General features: G+C 34.6%; 1 protein-coding gene across 6 annotated transcripts in view; it reads left to right on the top strand.

The window, feature by feature from the left end:
* Nucleotides 1-19,849, top strand: part of PCLO (piccolo presynaptic cytomatrix protein) — a 416,914-nt gene that overhangs the window by 389,121 nt on the left and 7,944 nt on the right. The window lies entirely within an intron of this gene.

Here is a 19,849-nt window from a genome sequence, read left to right as displayed (position 1 = left end):
TTCTTGAACAAGAAGAAATGTGATTTATCAAAATACTCCATCTTCTAGAGTGAGGAAGTTAACTGAGTGATTATTTTGCTTTTTAAAAAATATTTCTTTCATTCATTAATGCTACATTATGTCAGAGAAATGGACTTACTGGCTGAAGCCACCTTTCGGTGCTGAAGTGCCTGAGTGTATTTCTTCAAGTGTTTATTACTTTTGATAGTCTGATAGTTTTGAATTCATTTCCTTGTAATTAATGATGACTTGGCTGGGTCAAAATTTAGGTCAATTGTGCAATTTAGTTTGATGTTGAGACTGCTATGATATTTCTCAGCCAATTTACATTATTGTTTATAGTCAGCCGTGAGTTTATGTGAGTAAAATTAACATAAGCTGTTGCTCATTGGTTTATGAGTATTTTAGATCTCTGAATATGATCTGTTTTCAGAATGTCGTTTTTTTTTTTGACTTCAGGAATATGGATTAGCAGTCTCAGATTGAGATTTGTCTTGCATGTCATGTGATATTTTAAACTTTTATAGAACTAAAATTAATCATTTTCTTGTTCACAGTTTTCTTAATAAAGTATTTAAATATATTTTAAATAAAATATTCTACTAAACTGTTCCTCGAAATAATTATGGCATGGATTAAAACAATAGAACAAAGTGAAATTATTGAGTTATTTAAAAACTTGCCTTTAAATGTTGTATCTTTGTTAATTAATAAGTTACTAATTATTCATTTTGCAAAAATATGATCTAGAATCAGTCTAGGTTGAATTGTTGTAATGGCAAATATGATAACATGGAGACATGTTATGGAAATATACAGTTTTATGTTACACACAGTTGTTTAAGAATAATTTGTTAATTATTTAAACATAAACTTTTAAGAACATTAACAACTCTAAATATACAAATTTATTCATAAAGAAAAATATATCAAATTTTAATTTTGTTTGTTTGTTTTGCTAAGGAATAGAAGAAAATACTATGGCTTTTTTTGGGGTGGGGGGGACAGGGGTGTGGGATGGAGTCTCACTCTATCACCAGGCTGTAGTGCATTGGCACGATCTTGGCTCACTGCAACCTCTACCTCCCGGGTTCAAGTGATTCTCCTGCCCCAGCCTTCCAGCCTCCCAAGTAGCTGGGATTACAGGTACCTGCCACTGCGATCAGCTAGTTTTTATTCATATATATATATATATATATATTTCTAGTAGAGATGGGGTTTCACCATCTTGTCCATTCTGGTCTCAAACTCCTGACCTTGTGATCCACCCACCTCGGTTTCCCAAAGTGTTAGGATTACAGGTGTGAGCCACTGCACCCAGCCAAAAATACTATGGCTCTTAACTTGTAAATTTTTTCTCCTCCTGTATGTTATATCTTAGGTTTGGTTTCGTTTACATTATTTTTCTAATCACTGTCTCACTTCCACAGTTAGACAATTGCCAAATCCTTGCAGATTTAACCTCTTCAGTATTTCTTAAATCTCTTCCCTTTTTTTCATCCTAACTGCTGCCTATGTTTAGGTTTTCATCACATCTCACCAACAGAAATGCCTAGTGTCCACACTGATCTCCTAATATACCTTTGAGAGTTTTTGAAGATGAATTATCATCATCTTCAAATCTCTTTTACAGACCCTGTCTAATCTGACTTTGTCATTCTCTAGCATAAAATATTTCTATGGACCCCATCAACCACATTAATCTAGCTAGGTTTAACACAATCAGCCCCTCTTTCTACTTCTCCAGTTTGTCTCCCAACACGTCCTTTCTCCCACTTTACATCTGGTTATATCAAAATTGTGTGGAGACTTCCACACAGGCTCTGCAGTTTCTCTTGTTACATTTGCTCCTGCTGTTTTCTTTGCTTAATGTGATCACCCCTTCCCAAAATGGTTGATCCTGGAAAACACCTGTTCATCCTTTGAGACCCACCCCTCAGCTTACCTTTTCAAGAACCTAGCTGTGGGCCCTCTCCAGCTGTCTCTGTTAAGGAAGTTTGCTCTTGTTCTTCTCAGAGCCTCTGTCACTGCATCCATCATGCTGTAATTGTAATGATCTTTTTAAGTTCTATCTCTTTTGTCAAACTATGAGCTGAAATGATTCAGAGATGGGAAGATAGTGAGATACACAGATATATGAAATAATTTCTTAGTTTATAACTTTGAAAGCTTTATTTCTTATAGGACAGGGGTCCCCAACCCTGGGGCCACAGACCTGTATTGGTCCATGGCCTATTAGGAACCAGGCCACACAGCAGGAGGTGAGTGGCAGGCAAGTGAGCATCACCTTCTGAGCTCTGCCTCCTGTCAGATCAGCAGTGACATTAGATTCTCTTAGGAATGCAAACCCTACTGTGAACCCCGCATGTGAGGGATCTAGGCTGCGTACTCCTTATGAGAATCTAATGCCTAATGATCTGAGATGGAACAGTTTCATCCTGAAACCTTCCCCGCACCCATCCCCAATCCGTGGAAAAATTGTCTTTCACAAAACCAGGCTCTAGTGCCAAAAAGGTTGGGGACCACTATTCTAGGACAATAAAGAATAATTGTTTTGTGATGCTAAAGGCAAAAATAAAATATAAAATAATACTGAAGAAACTTAAGTTATTTGGTAAGTAAACATTTACAAAGGTATTAGAAAAAAATGCTTTCCAGTTTTTTGTGGTTGTAAAAAGCTAGAGGCAATATATTTATTTCTCCATAACTAGAAGAACAGATACATAAAATATATGCAGATAATGGAATACTATGCAACTGTCAGCAAAAAAATCTAGATCTACATATAATGAAATTAATACATTTCAAAAACGTAGATTTGAGTGGGAAATAAATTAGTAAAATTAGTGAGATTCATAGCATATTATTTTAGTTAAGAATAAAACATAGAAAGCCAAACTAGATATTCTCACAAATATTCCTTTTTGTAAACATTCATATAAATAAATATATAGAAGTTGGATTGAAAGGAAATACATGAAATATCCAATATTGGCTGCCTTTGGTTGGGAAGGTAATGAAGATGATGAAGTTAGTAAGATGAAAGGGAAAAGCTCAACAAACACTAAATATAAACTAAACAAAGTACCAAACAAATACATGTTCATGCAGAGACAGACGTTAATTGGGTGCTTGTGTGCTGTGAATTGATTAATATGAGTAATTCAATTCTGAGCATCTGCAATTTAAAAAAATGTTGGAAATAATGTTACCTGCAAAGGCCTCACAAGAAGATAACATTTGGTAATCACTGAAAACAATGAGGGAGAGAGCTGTGTGACTCCTACAAATAACATTCCCAGCTGCCCAGCACCTTCAGCAAGAGTATGACCCTGGTGAAGTCAGCAATAGAGAGAATGGTAGGTGATGAGGTCAGAGAGAGAATAGAAGGCGTGCTGAACACTGCAAGAACTCTCATAACGTGGTTTGGGACAGTATTGGAGGGTTTTGAGCTGAGGAATGAAATAATCTGGCTCAAGTTTTACAAGGATGATCCCAGTTACTCTTTTGAGAATATTCTGAAGGGAAACAAGGGTCAAATAAGAAAGACCTCGAAATACTTGTTGCAATATTCAGGAAAGAAACGATGACATCTTGTGTCAGGTTTATAATTTAATGTAGTGAGAAGAGCTAAGACTTTGCCTGCTGCTTTAGGATTCATGTATGTATGCATATATATGTGTGTGTGTGTGTGTGTGTGTGTGTGCGCGCGTGCGTGCACATATAATACATATAATTATACTTATATAATTATATATAATTAAAATAGCAAGGTAATTATAATAATCAAATTAATAATGATTACTTAAGGGGTGAGAGAGAGGGAAGCAATTGGGGAAGGATTACCTTATTGGCTTCATCTGAATTGTTTTATTTCTTAAGCTGACCAGCCATTACATGAGTTATTGTGACTTAGTCTTTATGTTCCCTTATGCCTGAATTATTTTTAATTAATTTAAACAGCCTCTGGCCTGTTTAGTTCCCACGTCTTTTCTCAGCTTTTCTCTGGAAGTTGACCTTTCCTCATGCCATTCTATGAGGCAAAGGATAAAGTTGCTGGCTGCTTTGAGGCTCAGTTTTACATTCTCGACCTAAAGGAGAAAATAGGTTTAACATCCTTAGTGAAGCATTCTGATTTTTCCCATGTGGGTCAGATTCCCATATCTGGAACAATCATCATGACAAAGAAATTTGAGTATGGTGGTTTCCAGCTTAAGAGAACCATATGCATTTGGGAGCAGATGTTCTCGAGATAGTGGTGAAAGAGGAAAAAAGATACTAGACAGACAAAATAAGACATTGTGTTAGGGCGTCTTTGTATGTACTTACATATAAGACACTTTGAAATACGTTTAATTATGGAAACTTTAGAAGAGTTTTACTTGAAATGAAAAACATAACAGTGAACTGTGGTAAATTTCTGAAATGGATTTTGATATTCTATACTATTTTATACTATTGTAAAAAAGTTTCAGAGCTCATTTAGAATTTATACATAATTCATTTAGTCATTTAGCATATCATTTTTATATGTCACATGAGAACTCTTTCCAGAAATTCAGCATTCTTCTCTCTTTTCTTTTGACTTCTTCTGGCTAATCATATATTGCCACAGTAGATTAACAATATTGGAGGCACTGTACAATCAGTCCTCTAAAACAGACATAGCCAGTCCCTGTGATTTAAGCAAAATAAATGAAAATAATGAAATGGATTATTAGTAGTTTGCATGCTGTAACTGAGCATTTATGTATAGAAGATTTTTTCTGGAAAAGTAGGGGAATATTATTTAAAGAAACTCTCATCAAATCATGTTTTTCCACAATTCTCACACCACAACAAGCAACAGAGAAGATATCTGTGACTAAATGTCAGGGGTTAGGTTTGTTTGTGTTTTCCCCAAACACCAAATGACAGACACCAACAGGGTGTCCTCCAGTTCAATTCCAACACTATCTACCTGGAGCTAGTGTCAGATCTCACACGTTGAGGGCTCAGTCCCCAAGACTGCCTCCCGACACACACACCAGTCACAAGTCTGGACCTTAGAAACTTTTGACCGACTGGCTTCGAATTGGGGTTCCTGTGATCCCCTCTTTGGGTGTGATTAATTTGCTGAAATGATTCACAGAACTCAGGGAAATCTTATGTTTACACGTTTACTATAAAGGACACAGATGAAGAGACGTGCAGGGCAAAATATGGGAGAAGGAGTGAGAAGCTTCCATGCCCACCCTGGGCACGCCACCCTCCAGGAACCTCCATGTGTTCAACTATCCAGAAGCTCCTCAAACTCAGTCCTCTTGGGTTTTTATGGAAGCTCCACATGTCAGCATTTCCTCCCACAGAGTATAGGGTGAGACCTTCTCTGGGCAGGGTCTGAAGACGCACATCAGAGAGGTGGGAGAAAATTCAAGTTCTGCCTTGGAGCAGCTGAAAGGTGGGCACGAGAGAGATTCTGTATCCTGAGGCCTGCCCCTGAATGATGGTTTCCAGGTTCATCCATGTCCCTACAAAGGACCCAAATTCATCGTTTTTGATGGCTGCATAATATTCCATGGTGCATATGTGCCACATTTTCCCTATCCAGTCTATCGTCAATGGGCATTTGGGTTGGTTCCAGGTCTTTGCTATTACAAACAGTACTGCAATGAACATTCGTGTGCATGTGTCCTTATAGTAGAACAATTTGTAATCCTTTGGATATATACCCAGTAATGGGATTGCTGGGTCAAATGGAATTTCTCTTTCTAGGTCCTTGAGGAATCGCCACACTGTCTTCAACAATGGTTGAACTAATTTACACTCCCACCAACAGTGTAAAAGTGTCCCTATTTCTCCACATCCTCTCCAGCATCTGTTGTCTCCAGATTTTTTAATGATCGCCATTCTAACTGGCGTGAGATGGTATCTCAATAACATCACAACTAAAAGAACTGGAGAAGTAAGGTTATATGTGTGTGTGAGTATGAGTGTGAGTGTGTGTATGTGTGTGTATTTTTTTTTCGAGATGGAGTCTTGCTCTGTTACCCAGGCTGGAGGGCAGTGGCATGGTCTTGGCTCATTGTGACCTCCACCTCCTGGGTTCAAGCAATTCTCCTGCCTCGGCCTCCCAAGTTGCAGAGATTATAGGCACATGCCACCACACCCAGCTAATTTTTATATTTTTAGTAGAGACAGGGTTTCACCATGTTGGCCAGCCTGGTCTGGAACTCCTGACCTCAAATGATCTGCGGGCCTTGGCCTCCCAAAGTGGGATTACAGGCATGAGCCACCATGCCCAGCCTACATTTTACATTTTATTGAAAGTTTTTTTAGGTATTGGATAGATTTTGGCTCATGCTGTTGGCTCAACAACAATGCCCACTACCTCTACTAATATTTAATGTAGTATGTTTTTGGTTAATGTATTTGAAAAGGAAATGAAATTAGATGCAAAGGTGCATAAAGATTGAAAGGGAAAAAATAAAACCAATTTTTGTTAACAATATGAACACCTATATAGAATAACTGACTAAATCAAGAGAGACGTGTTAAACTAATAAGAATTCATTCATATCACCAGTAAGTAAACATAAATACATAATAGCTCAACAAAAACAATAATATTATTCATAATATCAAAACTAAAAAGTATTTTATCTATTCATAAATTGTGCTGGAAAAACAGACATCCACTTGCAAAAAGTTAACCTAGACATAGACCTTACACTTTACAAAATTAACATAAAATGAACTATAGACTTTAATGCAAAAGGCAAATCTATAAAACTCATAGAAGATAATGTAGGAGAAAATCTAGAGAATTTCAGGGGTTACACCAAAGGCACAGTCTAGGAAAGAAAAAAAATTTTTTTTGAGATGGAATCTTGCTGTGTTGCCCAGGCTGGAGTGCAGTGGTATGATCTCAGCTCACTGCAACCTTCGCCCCTCAGGTTCAAGTGATTCTCCTGCCTCAGCCTCCTGAGTAGCTGGGACTACAAGCATGTGCCACCGTGCCCAGATAACTTTTTGTACTTTTAGTAGAGATGGGGTTTCGCCATGTTGGCCAGGATGGTCTCAATCTCTTGACCTCATGATCCACCCGCCTCGGCCTCCCAAAGTGCTGGAATTACAAGCATGAGCCACCATGCCCAGCCTGAAAGAAAAATTTAATAAATTGGACTTTATTAAAATTATAATATTTCTGCTCTGAGAAAGATATTATCAAAAGAATAAAACTATAAGCCCCACAATCTGGGGGAAAAATTTGCAAAGACTTACAAAGGTCTGTTATCCAAACTGTAAAAGGAACTCTTAAGGAATACAAACAACAAATTAAAAAATGAGCTAAAGACCTTAACAGACACCTTACCAAAGATGTATGGATGGCAAATAAGCATATGAAAACATTTCCACATCATATGCCATCAAGGAAATACAAATTAAATAATGGTGATATGCCCCTACACCCCTATTAGAAATAACCAAAATCCAGAACACTGACACCACCAAATGCTGGAGAGGATGTGGAGCTATAGGAATTCTCATTCATTGCTGGGGGGAATGCAACATGGTACAGCCAATTTGGAAAACAGTTTGGCGATTTTGTACAAAATTAAATATATTCTTACCACATGATTCTGCAATCATGTTATTTAGTATTTACCCAAAGGAATTAAAAACTTGTGATCAGACAAAAATCTGCACATGGATGTTTGTAGCAGCTTAAATGATCATTGCCAAATCTTGGAAGCAACCAAGAAGTCCTTCAGTAGATGACTGGATAAATCAACTGTGGTTTATTGTTCAGACAATGGAATATTGTTCAGTACTGAAAAGAATGAACCATAAGACTATGAAAGACATGGAAGAAACTTAAATGCATACTAAATGAAAGAAAAAAATTTAAAAAGTCTATATCTACTTCATTTCAACTATATGACGTTATGAAAAATAAAACTATGGAAACAGTAAAAAATCAGTGGCTGCCAGGAGTTTGGGGGAATGAGAAATGAATATGCAGAGCACAGAGGACTTGAGGGGTAGTGAAATACTCTATGATACTATAATGGTGGACACATGTCATATATTTTTCCAAGCCCATGGAATGTACAACAAGAATGAGCCTTAATTTATGTATTGGACTTTGGGTGAGAATGAGGTATCATGATGTGTCATTGTAGGTGTATCAGTTGTAACAAATGTACTACCCTCGTGGAAAGTGTTTCTTATGGGAGACTCTATGTATGTGTGAAAGCAGGGTGTATACAGAAGGTCTCTAGTACCTTCCTCTCAATTTTGCTGTGAACCTAAAACTGCTCTAAAACCAATCTTTTAAAAAATTATTCAAGTATTTTGGAATTAACTTATAAAATAACCAAGATACCTACAGGAAAACAAGAGCAACTTTTTTGCTGCAGCAGAATCTAGTCTATCCTGACTTATTCAAGGATAAAGTTATCCTGTAAGCTATCAAGGTATAATGATGAAAAAGTGTCTGTTGCTTGTGCAAAATGAAAGGAACAATGGCATAATGTACAAAGCACAGAGATAGATCCAGGAATGCGTGAGAACCAAAAGTGGCATCACAAATCAAATGGAACTGTCTAATAGATGGAATTGGGAGAATACCTCCCTATAAAGAGAAAAAATTCTGGATTCTTATCCAACTTCATATGCAATAGTGGCTCTTGCATAAGGTCCTAGCAAGAATCAGTTGACATGTTCAACAGGGTAGTTTAAAAGAATTAAATGAAATGAGCACTGACAAAGTGAGGAAGGTGAAAGGAACCAACTAGGGGAAAATGAAGCACACAGGAACTAACCCCAACAAAAGTCATTACTACCCTTTGGTCTAATGAATCATGAGGAGGGAGGCTGTTGCCAGAATCGCTTTCGCCATGTAGGAGGGGATCCCGGATAAGAGCTGTAGCCTTTATAGGAAGTCATAGCCACTGCAAACAATGCCCCAACAGACGGTATTGGGTGAGAGAAGGATATAGCTACCTTTGACTCTCTCCTCTTATCCTCAGATTTCTTGCTGGTAATCATTACTAAAACCCCACTGAAGTCAGAAAGTAAGGAACAGGTGATGAAGTTCATAATGTTCTTCCTCCTGGGGCAAAAGAAGGCAAGAGACTAATGAAGACAGGAACTGAAGAGGCAAAAAAAAAAAAAAAAAAATTGCACAAGTGGACTAAGAACAAATAATTGGGGTGGAATTAGAGTTTTCTCTTTTATTTAGCATGACAGTTAAGGAAGGGAGATAAAGTAGCTGGAAAAATAGGGTTGAGAAAGGGTTTTATAGAATGGAACAGTCAAATATCCCTGTATATTGCATCTAGCAGAAAGCATAAAACCAGTCAGTTAAAACTGCAAGGAGGATAAAATTTATTGCATATTAAGAGTGATAAGATTAATCTAGGGACAAAGAGGGAGAAATGATGTAATTGACCTAGTGGACCAATGGACACATTTGACTGCCATACTAGTTACGTTCATTCAGAAGGTCTTCACAGGCTCACTCAGAGGTTATCTGACTGCAGGGTCGCCATCCACTCCTGGAAGAAGCTGGAGGTTGTTCTCTAGCTGTTGGTAGCTTCTCTCTTACAGATACAGATTATTTTTCCTCACAGGAGCTTCTAGTTTTTCTAACATTACACTTTCTCCTGGTTTTATTTTCTAAATGTATTATATGATGATGCCAATGTTATTCTTAGTTTAAAGAATATATATAGACCCACTACTTTTCCTGGGTGGGTACTCTGCTTTTACATCGAAAGTCAATACAAATGCATAGGAGTTTTAGCCAAGGCCTTCAACTCAGGAAGCTACCTTGTTTTGTTAAGCTTGACTGCTTTCTGGAAGGAGACTTTACTGCCGTATTGGTCTATCATACCAGCTGTCCTGCCTCATTCCTGGGCTTTGTTGTCTTGAGGTTTTAGAAATATTTCAAAACTCTAAATGTTTTAAATGTAATATCCATTTAAACTTTCAGTTTTTCTTCTGCAATAGTGAAACATTTCTGTTGTTGTCTCGTATAAAATAATAGGAGACTTTCTTTAAAAAAATTTTTTTAAGAGGTCTGGTTATTTTCAGACACAGTAAAATAAATGCTAAGAAGCACATACCAAAGGACAAAAATGTCAAAAAACACTGAAGGAGATCAATCAGAAAAAAGCTTTTTTTTCTGCTTAAAATTATGTTCTTTCTAGCTTTATCTCAGAAAGAAAGGATTTATTTATGTAACAGAATACAGAGAGAATGTACAGGCTTGTCCTACTTTTACAAAACCTTTAAATCTTATTAGGCCAGGATGCCTGCCTTATTGTATAAAATATCTCCTTGAATATGGATTATTTTAAATAAAGGTCTTAATGAAAGCTTACAGAATTATTCTCCCCTGGGGAAAAAATTCGTTAATGAAAACATTTAAAAATGCCTGTTCTCTCAGCCCCCACGTAGCCCTAAAACATGAGAATGTGCTAGGATGCCACCCCATAGATTTGAATAATAGAGGCTCTGATGTGCATATTAATAAAGATGAAATTAATAGATTGACAAACAATCCTTTATTTTGGGTGAAACCATAGATTTGGGAAAAAAAATCCAAAATATCTCTCATCAATGGCATCAGCTTAGTGGAGTGGGGCAAGCATGGGTTTTTGAGTTAGAACTGGTAAATTACCTTCTTTCAAACGAGGTGGAAATGATATCTGTTTTGTAGGTTTGCTGGGAAGATTAGAGAAATAATACAAATTCATTCATTAAACATCTAATATAGACTAGTTGATTTTTCTATGGGCTAAAGAGACAAAGATAAATAAGGGACAGTCTTTTAAAGGCTGTACATGATACAAAAAACTTCTGAAGAACAAGCATTGTTCAATCAATGGAAGATCTTGTTATCATTTGAGTCAGTTGTAATCCCCACATAAAACCAAAAAAAGAAGTATGCTTTCATAAACTGTTTTGGAAAGGAAATGATAAGAAGTTATTCCCTGTCTTGATTGTACCTCATCTTTCCAGAATATACTCCCCACAAATCCTGAGTCCCCAACTCCCCACTTCATACATACACTAATGCTAATCTCCCCATAAATTACCAGTCCTGTCTCCCCAACACATACATGCCTATCCCTAGGAGTACACACATGAATTTGGCCCAAAATTATTATCACGTAATAAACAGATTCCCACAATTTTGCCAATAATCCTGGGCTATCTTGATGGAGACATTTAATCCAGTTGTGTGACCTTTGCCAATTAGTCAGTCTCCTTTTTTTAAAGTTAGGGTAGTAATATATTCTGTATTTCAAATGGTTGATGAAAAAAAGATAATATGACATAAGTTTACATGTTATTTTTCAAGTGATTCAATTGGTATTTATCATTGACAATAGTATAATATTATCTACTTGATTACAGATGAGTTTATACAATGATAGAGTGGAAAAGTATTTCTTGAAAAATTTGGGGGGTGAAGATTCTTTTTTCTTGAAAACCAAATCCAGTGAGTTGCACTCTAAATAAATAATTTATATTTGAACCTAAAGCACTTACAAACTCTGTCTTAGGAATTCTCTTATAACTCTTTAATCATAGCAGGTGTTAGTAAAAACTGGACTCAAATATTTAGAGTCATCTGTTAGATACATAGGAAAAAAGGGATCTGAGTAAGGGAGCTAGCTAGTGGCTCCATTTTCACACTATTTTCATTGCATAAGCAGGCGAATCTATCCAAGCTGAACTTATGAGATCTTACGATCAAGGTATTTTTATTCTATAATAAAATCTAATACACTACAGAATGAAATAAATTAGTTACATTCTGCTTCCCTCTTTCAAACACATGGTAACTAGGATAAACCTTTGAAAAATATAGTTCTTTATTCCTTCTATGTTGTCCTACACATAATCTGTTCTGTAGAGGTAAGAAAGTTTGTTCAGAAAACACATTTCTTGGAAATAAGTTTAAAAAGTATCATTGGCTTTAATATAGCTTTTGTAAAACAACAATATACCAGAAAATAAAATTCAATGCAAATAAGATTATCAGAATTGTTTTTTTTTTTTCTTTTAAATCGGGTAGCTTGCTTTGCTACTCAAGGATATAGTATTGAGAAAAGAAAATCGCTAATTGTAGGTAATTGTTGAGTACCAGAGTCAGAAGGCCTTTGAAGTTTAGAGGAGAGATACAACTTCAGTGTGTCAAGTAGAATTATTATAGACCTCAGGGTAATATTAATATACCTGGTTGGAAATTATAGCGAATGATTTGTGAAAATTATAGAGAGCTGACTTTCTCTAACAGGTTCAGCAAAGTGAAAAATGTCCTTTTTTTTTTTTTTTTAGAAATTTTTATTAAAATCTACCAAATATTTGAATACAAGATCTTGTTTGTTTTTTGTTTACTCTGAATGAACTGAGCAATTAACCTAATATTTTCTAGGCATAAATTTTCAAGTACTTCTAGAACTGATCTTCCATTGCATCAAAAATTTTGGAAGAAAAAATATAATTGTGTGAGATGATGGGTTTGTTTTTAGCCTAATCAAACATTCCATATTGTAAACACACGTCAAACATCACATTGTACTTCATAAAGATCTAGAATTATTTGTCAATTAAAAATAAAATCTTAAAAAAAGAACGAAGGAATATGGAGAAATAAAAAGAATTAATGCTCATTGAGTAATTGTCATTTCAGGGATTGTACTAACAGTTTATCTTTGTAATTTGAGCGTTTGAAAAAGATCATCACTTTCATCAGCCAGGCTTGAAACTGGTAGAATAGAAACAATAAAAGGAAGAAAAATAAAATTACACATGAGGGAATATACATCACTACTTTGGCTATTGACAGGTATTAGGGCATTAATAAAACTTTCCATAATGACTATGTTTGAAAACTCTAACTAAACCAACACAATTGTTTAGAGCCAAAGACTTAATGACTTGCCTGCCATCTCATAGGGCTAGAAGCCAGAATTCCTGGTTTTAAAAATCCATCTTAATCCTTCATTAGACTTTCTTTAGATTTGAAATAAGTGATGGGAGCTAGGTAACAAATTATGAGGTGATAGACTGTCATGGCTAAATATGCATCTTATCTAACACCAATTCAGACTTCATTAGCTAGCACCAGTCACCTACCTCATTGCTATGTGGTATTTATTAGTGAAAATTTGCAAATACAGCGTAATGGGGATGAGAATTGTATTCACTCTTTGCTTTTTTTCCTTACACAGACTTTCCTTTTACGAGGCACCATTCTTTCCTTCTTTTCCCTTCCACATTTGATTCATTGCGTTACTAAAAACTTGCCTGTTGAGAGATTTTTGCCTAAAATGGTCTTACATTGGCAAAAAAAAAAGCTGAGGTTGCAATCGAATGCTTAGAATTCTGAGAGATAATAAACTAACTTTATATTATGTCTAGTTAAGGGTTACAGAAACCAATAATGTAACCAAAAAGAAATATCTTCTCAGTTAATAGTCACTTCTCATGTTTTAGCAATTTCACATAGGATGATGAATATTTTTTAAAAATTATTGCTGTTTTTATTGTTTAATCTAAACAATTTTCATAATTGACCTAATGTGCATAAGTAGATAGTAACTTCAGGAAGACATCTTCCACTGTTTAAACTTAAAGAGTTGCTTTACTATGCCTTCTCCTCTTTCTAAAGTCCAGTATGTGGCTAAAATAAAAGAGCTAAATAGCCTCTGTAAACTCTTTTATCCTGACATTGTGTTACAAAAATGTCTTAAAGCAAATATTCTTATGAAGTCAGTATTTTCACAATCTTATTCGTAGAAAATATAAGGTGGCCATGAGATAATGGAGCCTGAGAGCCTCAGAAAATCTATATTAAAGTTCAGCCTGGGACATTTAATGACTTGGCAAGTTACTTGAAAGAGCCAAACCAGTTTTTTCTTATCTGCAAAATGGAAATTATACCAACCTTATTTCTTTCTGTGAAATGATAATTGTATTCTGTTAATCATAATGTTGTCCTAAAATATATTTCACTATAAATGCAAATTAGATAACTAGAGATAGAGGTATGTGTACTAATAAGTGCTTATAGATATCACATACATATATTTTTCAAAGATATAATATGTATAAACTTTTTATCTGAGAAAATTAAAAAGTGAGAAGGTCATTATATATATTAATTGAGCATAAGGCACCAGAAAGTGTTTTAAGAAATGCTGTGGAAGATAATAATAAGCCAATTTGACAAGTATATTAGTAGAAACAGTTTAGCTGAGGAGAAAGCAGGAATCAATTTTGTTTAAATGTAGTTAAATTATTCATGTTCATCATCAAAAAAGGTTATATTTTTAATTTAATGACAAAATATATTAAGGAAAGAACAAATGAATGAGTTAATTTCAATAAATATTTTAGCCATTTTAGTTTATTTAAAATTTTCACTAAGTTTAAGAGGCAAAATTTAAAATATTGAGGTTGAACATATATTTTAACACTTTTTTTTTTTTGAGATAGAATCTCACTCTGTCACCCAGGCTGGAGTGCAGCGGCACAATCCTGGCTCACTATAATGTCTGCCTCCCAGGTTCAAGTGGATTCTCGTACCTTAGCCTCCCAAGGAGCTGGGATTACAGGCGCATACCACCATGCCTGGCTAATTTTTGTATTTTTAGTAGAGACAGGTTTTTGCCATGCTGGCCATGCTGATCTCGAACTCTGGGCCTCAAGTGATCCGTTCACCTGTGTCTCCCAAAGTGCTGGGATTATAGGCATGAGCCACCATGCCCAGCCTAATACTATATTTTAATTTTTAATTTTATCGATTGGGTTTCGTAGCAAAGAGCAAGCTGGTTCAATCTATGAACAGAGAGAAACTTATTTAAAAAAAATTTCACAAGTATCACACTGTGAAGCCCGTGAAGTTAAACTTCCAAGAAAAAAACAAGTAATGTGATGACCTGAGAACTTTAATTAGCAAGTTTTTAATTCCACCTTTCTCCCCAGGTGAGAAAGTGAAAAACAACAACAAATTTCACATATGTGGTGTGTTGAGGTTTTAGACCTATAACAGAAGACTAGGACCTATGAAAGTGAACTTCTCCCAGATAAAATTTGTCCTGCTATTCTATTTCATCATGATCATTAGTGTGATCAGTTCTATTCACAACTACTATTGACTGCAAATATCGGGAGAGAATTTTCCGTGGCTTCCTCCCTTCCATGTTAGAATCTTGCTTTTCCTTCCCTCCCAGGTATGGTTTGAGAGATTGAGGAGTAGCTATCTACTTTTCTATGGCTTTAGAGGAAAGAGTGAAAAGTGCTGTATAGATAGGTTTGCCACCCTAACTAGGATTTTTTGCTCCCTCTTTTGATATTTGATTAAATGTTCTCTATCAGCATTCACTCCACCAAGCTGAGGTGCGTACTATTCCTATGAAAAGACATACTAAGCTTTACATATTTCTCTACCTTTACTTGGAGCTCCAGTAATGGGGAGGCATGGCTGTTTTTCCTGATTCTTCTGAGACTCAAATCTTCATAGTGATAAGCCAAGACTGCCACTCTCAAAGGTTTTTTTTTTTTATTTTTTCCTAGGGCTGGCTACCCTCATTGTTCATCTACTTCCCTATGATGGGGGATTTAGTAATAATTCTCAGGGTTTTATCAATTCATTTCTCTTTTCCTGGGAAGATTTTGTGATATCTGATGTATTCAAGAATGCTGCTAACTTCTACCTTACCAGAAACTGCCTTTTCATTCCTAGACATCAATTCTTTGTGTTTTCTGGCCAGAGACTGAGCCTATTTCTTGCTTTGTTGGTACTGATTAACACTTTCCTATGTTTTACATTCCCCCCCCGCCCCTGCCCAACTGCTCTAGATATTGAAGAAGGCAGATCCTAAGATCTGTCTCATTTTCTCATTTTTATTTTAGAGATTCTTTATTTTCCTGTAAAGATTCTTTTAAAAGAGAGAGATTTTAATTGGCTTGTTAATGATTATTTAAAATGGTTAAGTAACCAGAACTGAATTCACCCTTGCAAATTCCAAGAAACATATAAGGTGAGATTTATAGTTTCCCATCTGTCAAGAATGTATAAACAAAATGGGAACCAATTAGTATTAGGGTATATCCATGGCACCAGATGTTTTATACCAAATCATTGAGTGAAGAGTAGTGTTGCAGTTAAGAGATTACATGTCATTTCTAAATAGTAGTGTTAAGAGGTCACATGACATTCACTAAATTCAGTATTAGATTTTTATTTTGTTGATGGGTTTTTTTCAAAGTACCAGAATTTTGATTTGATTTATTAGTTTAATCTACTTATTTTTGGTTCTCTATTAATTTTAGTGGGTGTCTTTATTATTTCCTTCCTTGTATTTTTGTTTTACTTTGTTGTTCCTTTCTAGACTTCAGGTTGGAATTTAAACCAATTGTATTTTTTAATGATAGCAGATAGAAGAATATGTGTATTTTCTAATCATTACTTGAAATGATATAGGAGTTTAAAGCTATTGATTTTCAACTGATCATTGCTTTAACTCTTATACCTTCTGATATATAGTGTTTTATTGTCATTATTTTTCAGAACTTCTTTATTTTCTCATAGTATTTTTACATTCACCCAAAAGTTGGTTAGTTGAAAGCCACTGAGTGTATTATCAGGTAATGTTAATGATTGCTTCATTTTCTAGAACTCACTAATGTCTTCTTTATAACTCAATATATGATCAATTTTTGGATATGTTTCATAGATGATTGAGAAAATGGTATATTCGTTATTATCAGGGTATAGTGTTTGACATATATCTGTGAGATCTACTTTATCAATTATAGTGTCTCAACATTTTGTCTAGGTTTTTAGTTCACTTGCCTTGTCTTAGATTATTATCATCTTTACTCCTCCTTAAATCCTCTACATCCTTACATCTTAATTTGTAGTTTCAACTTTATATCAGTGGTACATGGATATTGATAATTGTTGTGTCTTCATTATGATTTACGTATTTCTAGTTTCATACAGTGTCTTTCTTTGTCTTGTTTGCTACATTTTGGCCTAAATTCTATTTTACCTGATAATGAGATCTCAATCTCTGCACTCTTATTGATTCTGTGTGCCTGACTTACTTGTCAATCTCTGTATTTTTCACAATTTGGAACAAAACTAGATTTTAGTTGTGTTTCTTGTACATAGTATAGAACTAGGCTTTGCTTTATGAGCCAATCTGAAAAAAAATTAAAATATGCTAGCTAAAACCTACTCATCTTTATTGATATAATAGATATGCTTGATCTCAACTCCACATTTTATAATTATTGTGTATATTATGCCATATTATGATATTTTTCCTCTGGGTTGAGGAGAAATATTGGCCTCTGGGTTTTTTAATTTTCTTTTGGAATTAAGAAAGCTTTGTATAATTGTTCTAAAGATTTTCTTCTTATTTATAGTTTTTATAATGCCCTAATTCCTGTCCCTTTTACATGACCATTTACTACCTGGTTTGTTAGTTTTAAATGGTATCATTTGTTATCTATTACCTATATAAAAATCAATAATCTCATTCTGCTTTCTCTTCCTCTTTTTCTTCTTCATTCATTAATTTTTAGTTTTATACTTTACACTTTTTCAGAAATATAACATTTTCATGCTATTCTTCCACCAACCTATGTACTGCTTAACCTTAGTTCTACAATTAGTTTTATTGAATAATGACCATCAATCCTTTTGCTGAAGTTTCTCTAGTTGTCTCTTTGATTTGATGAAATGTATCTTATATATTTCTCAGCAAGTCAATTTTTTTAAAGTGTTCTCTAAGTTCTTTCATGCGTCAAATTATAGACTTGATACTTGATAGTTTAGTTGTATATTAAATCTTTGACTTAGAGTTTCTTGAAAGTTAACATCTCTCTACTATGAACTAATTACCTCTAATCATTGGCTCACAAATTATGATTTAACTTTATCTAGAAGATTTGTATTTTAGTTTATAAAACATATAGAAGATAATTTTGTCAATTTTTGGACAACAGTAATAGTATTTTTTGACAAAGGAAGAGAGCAAGGAGAGAGATATTAATAGATAATTTTCCATGTCAGGATATATCTGGACTTACAAAATTTAAGTTAATTTGATCAAACAGTTGCTTGATCCAGAAAAGAATACATCTATCAATTATATCCCAAAAATGTGACAAAATTAAATCATAATGATCAAATAACTACAGCCTAATATTTTGACAACTTTACTCATAGTGTTTTGTTATTTCATTTTCTTTCAAAAATTCCTCAACTATACTCTATAACAGTGGTTCTCAAAATGTGGTTCACAGACCTCCATGGTTCCCTAAGACTGTTTAAATCCATAAAGTCAAAATTATTTTCAAAATACACTGAAATTATTTACCTTTTTCACTGGGTGGGCATTTATATTGGCAGTGCAAAGTAACAGTAGATAAAAGTGCTAGGAACTTATTTTCAGTCAAGGCAAAGGTAAGAAACTATGCTAGTAGACACTTTTCTTATTTACCAACATGTGCTTACTAAGAAAAAAAATGCCAGTTTGACTTAAGGGTATCCTCGGTGAATCAGTTCAGTGCATGCCTTTGTAATATTTGTGTGATTAAACAGGAAGTATTCTTAAAGCACATCTGCCACATACCAAAATATAATAGTTGACTTAAGGAGTCTGAGGCTGCAGTGAGCCATGATTGGGCTACTATACTTCATCCTGAGTGACAGAGTGAGACCTTTTCTCTACAAGGAAAGAAAGAGGTCAGGTGTAGTGTGGCTCATGCCTGTAATCCCAGCACTTTGAAAGGACAAGGCAGGAGGATTGCTTAAGGCCAGAAGATTGAGACCAGCCTAGGCAATATAGTAAGACTCCATCTCTACAGAAGGAAGGAAGAAGAAAGAAAGAAAGGAGAGAGAGAAAGAAAGAGAGTGCAGCTGTCCTCTATTAAGCCATGCACTAATGAAATTTAAAAATATATAAAACAGTACATCTATTTTTTTTTGTTTTGGAAAACAGTTATGTTCATTAAAACGTTTTCATTAAAGCAGTTATTGTCATTGAATTTAATTAACAAATACTTTTAAATATCTACTGTTGAATTTTAATTTAAAATCTGAAATTTTATATTTCTAATATTGGTAGTTATCCACATAAACAAAGTTTCTTTGAAGACCCTCAATTTTATTGAGTGTAAAGAATCCTGAGATCAAATTGTTTGAGAATAAATTATCTACACCATGTTTAAAGACCTTCAATGGATTCCTATAATTCTAAAGGGAAAAACCCAATTGTTAACATGGCTTCAATTTATAATATGTTACAACCACAAGGGCATTTATTTTTCATATTATATTTCCTTTTGAAAACTCACTGTTCCTTCTCTCTGGAATGGCCTTACTCATCCGTCTCACCTAATTAATTCTCATCCTTCTGTTTTCAGCTTAAGTAACATCTCCCTAGGCATCTGCTCCTCTGTTTTAGCCTCCATTGAAACCATGCTTCCGTATTTCAAAACCTTTTCTCTTTTTATACTTATATATTTATTGATGAATATATGTGATTAATGTTTTTCTTCCCAATAGATAAAAAAAAAAAACATGAAACCAATAAGCATGCATGTTTTGGCTTATCATTATATTCACTCTTCCTAGCAGAGGGCTTAGCACAGAGTAGAGTGGGAAATAAAATATTTATTAGAGAATGAATAAGTGGATTAGGACATGAATTGATATAGCGTCATATCTATTGATAGAGACATATCTATATTAATTGATACAGTCATATCTATTACTGCTTTTGCCCTAAAAATCTATAGTTGAATAACATTTAGCTACATGCATTTCTCC

The sequence above is a fragment of the Sapajus apella genome, unplaced genomic scaffold (genome assembly GCF_009761245.1).
Source record: "Sapajus apella isolate SASKATOON/1434 unplaced genomic scaffold, GSC_monkey_1.0 scaffold7, whole genome shotgun sequence".
Classification (NCBI taxonomy): Eukaryota; Metazoa; Chordata; class Mammalia; order Primates; family Cebidae; genus Sapajus; species Sapajus apella.
This window is presented reverse-complemented; position numbering and strand designations above follow the sequence as displayed.